This window comes from Schistocerca americana, unplaced genomic scaffold, assembly GCF_021461395.2.
Source record: "Schistocerca americana isolate TAMUIC-IGC-003095 unplaced genomic scaffold, iqSchAmer2.1 HiC_scaffold_112, whole genome shotgun sequence".
In the NCBI taxonomy this organism is placed as follows: Eukaryota; Metazoa; Arthropoda; class Insecta; order Orthoptera; family Acrididae; genus Schistocerca; species Schistocerca americana.
Genome location: NW_025725176.1, coordinates 542919 through 547500, shown reverse-complemented (window position 1 = coordinate 547500; position 4582 = coordinate 542919). Strand labels below are relative to the sequence as shown.

The 4582-nt window shown below is 51.9% G+C and overlaps 1 non-coding gene across 1 annotated transcript in view; it reads right to left on the bottom strand.

Moving 5' to 3' along the window:
• The window catches only part of LOC124560841, a 1910-nt gene extending 1848 nt beyond the window's left edge, over positions 1–62 (bottom strand). Inside the window, exon 1 of the ribosomal RNA XR_006969348.1 lies at positions 1–62. This exon is cut by the window's left edge and continues 1848 nt beyond it. This is a non-coding gene — a ribosomal RNA (small subunit ribosomal RNA).
• Between the last annotated feature and the right edge of the window lie 4520 nt (positions 63–4582).

Sequence of the window (4582 nt, the reverse complement as noted above, 5' to 3'; positions counted from 1 at the left end):
TGAGACATGCATGGCTTAATCTTTGAGACAAGCATATGACTACTGGCAGGATCAACCAGGGAGCTGCGTCAACTAGAGCTGAGCAGCCGGCCGCCCGGGAGTGTGTCCCGGGGGCCCGCGCGAACACGCAAGCGTCCGCTCAATTATTCTGCAAACAGGAGGAGGCTGAGCTCCCCTGCACGATACACCTCGAAACCCTCTCAGGTCCCGGCGGCGCGCAGCGCCGTCCTAAGTACTTGGTCGGGTTCGAGAGAGGCGCAATCGCCCGGAGTTTGGCGAGTAGACGCTTTAGGTGCGACCACCCGTGCTCCCAACTGAGCTTGCCGCTGCCGACAGAGGCCCGGGAGCGTGCTGTCGTGGCATTGCCGGCGGGAGACAACACGCGCCACCTACGGTGGCCGGCAGCTCCAACGCCAGCGCCACAGAAGGACAAAAGCCCCACTTGGGTGCCGAAGCGAACTCTCCCAGCACAGCGCACGCGCCAACACGTCCGCACAGCTGCGATACAAACCACCTGCGAGAACCGCAGAGGCGACCGAGCAGCAGACGGCGTCGCGGCGCCGAGCGCCGGGCGGCGGCGCATCCTCAGCGCACACAGTCCTCAATCGGACCAGCACACTGCAGATGTCCACCGCGCTTCGCACCGGGCCCGCGAGGACCTACTTTGGCCGCACGGCGCCGCGTGCAGGGTGCGCCGGCGCGCAGCTGCGCCGCCTGCCGCCTCCGTCGGCCGGCGCGCCTGCCACTGGCCGCCCCCACCAGCCGGCTGTAGCGCGTGCGCCCACGCACCGCGCGGCCAGCACGCCGGGAGGCCCCCCCTCACCGGCCGGGGACGGTCCCACCCAGCCACCGCCGCGTATCGCTTCACACCCACATGCCATTCACGTTCGTGGGCATGGTGGGTATCGCTGAAACAACCGGTTGGTAGCTCAACCGATCGTCGCCATCACTGATTCACCTCTAGCGAGAACAACCGCACCACAACGGTTTACCAGTTGTTCATTTGCGTAACGTCACCAGCAAACGTAGACGTCCATCGCCATTTGCAAATTCAACGATTGTTGCATGCCTGTGTCAGGTGTCACGACACACTATGTCTGCCCACATACACGCAACAACATGTGCACGCTTCGCGAACACGTGGAAGGTGGCCCCCGTACGTATGCGATGTCCATTGCGCGAACGACTGTCAACCGGCCTCTGTCGCATGTCGCAGATGTGGAACGCAGTGCACCATGCTGTCACGGTGTGTGAGAAGAGACGACTACGTCTGACAACACGCGCCACTACATCAACAGACGGCTCATGCTGATCGCCATCCAGGGCATACCACACTGCAATCCGGCTCTTATAGGGAGACGACACATAGCTGAGTGCACAACAGTTGGACCGCATGGTTCGCCGTTGTTGGCGCAGTCGTTGTACGGTCACATGTACCACGATGTATCATTCAGTACATGAGGACCAATGTGCAGTACAGTGTGTGATTTGGACGTACAACATCAGCGGACAGTTGACACAGGCCGTACCACAGCGTAGGCTAAGTGCTTCGCCATGCGAATGCCAATGAACAACTGCGAAGGGCATTGAGCATGTACGTCCTGCTGCCATCCACATTACAGTGTATCGCTGCAAGGTGTTTAACATGAAGCGATACACTGGGGACCAGGCAGTGCGAGTAGCAAACTATATTGCGGGGGTTGCAGTTAGGCAACACTACACTAATTTAACGCGTCGTATGACAATTACAGAGCGGGTTAAGGCCCAACGTGTGTTGGGTTAAGGCCCAACGTGTGTTGGGTTAAGGCCCAACGTGTGTTGGGTTAAGGCCCAACGTGTGTTGGGTTAAGGCCCAACGTGTGTTGGGTTAAGGCCCAACGTGTGTTGGGTTAAGGCCCAACGTGTGTTGGGTTAAGGCCCAACGTGTGTTGGGTTAAGGCCCAACGTGTGTTGGGTTAAGGCCCAACGTGTGTTGGGTTAAGGCCCAACGTGTGTTGGGTTAAGGCCCAACGTGTGTTGGGTTAAGGCCCAACGTGTGTTGGGTTAAGGCCCAACGTGGGTTGGGTTAAGGCGCAACGTGGGTTGGGTTAAGGCCCAACGTGGGTTGGGTTAAGGCGCAACGTGGGTTGGGTTAAGGCGCAACGTGGGTTGGGTTAAGGCGCAACGTGGGTTAGGTTAAGGCGCAACGTGGGTTAGGTTAAGGCGCAATATAGGTTAGGTTAAGGCGCAATATAGGTTAGGTTAAGGCGCAATATAGGTTAGGTTAAGGCGCAATATAGGTTAGGTTAAGGCGCAATATAGGTTAGGTTAAGGCGCAATGTAGGTTAGGTTAAGGCGCAACGTAGGTTAGGTTAAGGCGCAACATAGGTTAGGTTAAGGCGCAACATAGGTTAGGTTAAGGCGCAACATGGGTTAGGTTAAGGCGCAATATAGGTTAGGTTAAGGCGCAATATGGGTTAGGTTAAGGCACAATATGGGTTAGGTTAAGGCACAATATGGGTTAGGTTAAGGCACAATATGGGTTAGGTTAAGGCACAATATGGGTTAGGTTAAGGCACAATATGGGTTAGGTTAAGGCACAATATGGGTTAGGTTAAGGCACAATATGGGTTAGGTTAAGGCACAATATGGGTTAGGTTAAGGCACAATATGGGTTAGGTTAAGGCACAATATGGGTTAGGTTAAGGCACAATATGGGTTAGGTTAAGGCACAATATGGGTTAGGTTAAGGCACAATATGGGTTAGGTTAAGGCACAATATGGGTTAGGTTAAGGCACAATATGGGTTAGGTTAAGGCACAATATGGGTTAGGTTAAGGCACAATATGGGTTAGGTTAAGGCACAATATGGGTTAGGTTAAGGCACAATATGGGTTAGGTTAAGGCACAATATGGGTTAGGTTAAGGCACAATATGGGTTAGGTTAAGGCACAATATGGGTTAGGTTAAGGCACAATATGGGTTAGGTTAAGGCACAATATGGGTTAGGTTAAGGCACAATATGGGTTAGGTTAAGGCACAATATGGGTTAGGTTAAGGCACAATGTGGGTTAGGTTAAGGCACAACGTGGGTTAGGTTAAGGCACAACGTGGGTTAGGTTAAGGCACAACGTGGGTTAGGTTAAGGCACAACGTGGGTTAGGTTAAGGCACAACGTGGGTTAGGTTAAGGCACAACGTGGGTTAGGTTAAGGCACAACGTGGGTTAGGTTAAGGCACAACGTGGGTTAGGTTAAGGCACAACGTGGGTTAGGTTAAGGCACAATACGGGTTAGGTTAAGGCACAATACGGGTTAGGTTAAGGCACAATACGGGTTAGGTTAAGGCACAATACGGGTTAGGTTAAGGCACAATACGGGTTAGGTTAAGGCACAATACGGGTTAGGTTAAGGCACAATACGGGTTAGGTTAAGGCACAATACGGGTTAGGTTAAGGCACAATACGGGTTAGGTTAAGGCACAATACGGGTTAGGTTAAGGCACAATACGGGTTAGGTTAAGGCACAATACGGGTTAGGTTAAGGCACAATACGGGTTAGGTTAAGGCACAATACGGGTTAGGTTAAGGCACAATACGGGTTAGGTTAAGGCACAATACGGGTTAGGTTAAGGCACAATACGGGTTAGGTTAAGGCACAATACGGGTTAGGTTAAGGCACAATACGGGTTAGGTTAAGGCACAATACGGGTTAGGTTAAGGCACAATATGGGTTAGGTTAAGGCACAATATGGGTTAGGTTAAGGCACAATATGGGTTAGGTTAAGGCACAATATGGGTTAGGTTAAGGCACAATATGGGTTAGGTTAAGGCACAATATGGGTTAGGTTAAGGCACAATATGGGTTAGGTTAAGGCACAATATGGGTTAGGTTAAGGCACAATATGGGTTAGGTTAAGGCACAATATGGGTTAGGTTAAGGCACAATGTGGGTTAGGTTAAGGCACAACGTGGGTTAGGTTAAGGCACAACGTGGGTTAGGTTAAGGCACAACGTGGGTTAGGTTAAGGCACAACGTGGGTTAGGTTAAGGCACAACGTGGGTTAGGTTAAGGCACAACGTGGGTTAGGTTAAGGCACAACGTGGGTTAGGTTAAGGCACAACGTGGGTTAGGTTAAGGCACAACGTGGGTTAGGTTAAGGCACAATACGGGTTAGGTTAAGGCACAATACGGGTTAGGTTAAGGCACAATACGGGTTAGGTTAAGGCACAATACGGGTTAGGTTAAGGCACAATACGGGTTAGGTTAAGGCACAATACGGGTTAGGTTAAGGCACAATACGGGTTAGGTTAAGGCACAATACGGGTTAGGTTAAGGCACAATACGGGTTAGGTTAAGGCACAATACGGGTTAGGTTAAGGCACAACGTGGGTTAGGTTAAGGCACAACGTGGGTTAGGTTAAGGCACAACGTGGGTTAGGTTAAGGCACAACGTGGGTTAGGTTAAGGCACAACGTGGGTTAGGTTAAGGCACAACGTGGGTTAGGTTAAGGCACAACGTGGGTTAGGTTAAGGCACAATACGGGTTAGGTTAAGGCACAATACGGGTTAGGTTAAGGCACAATACGGGTTAGGTTAAGGCAC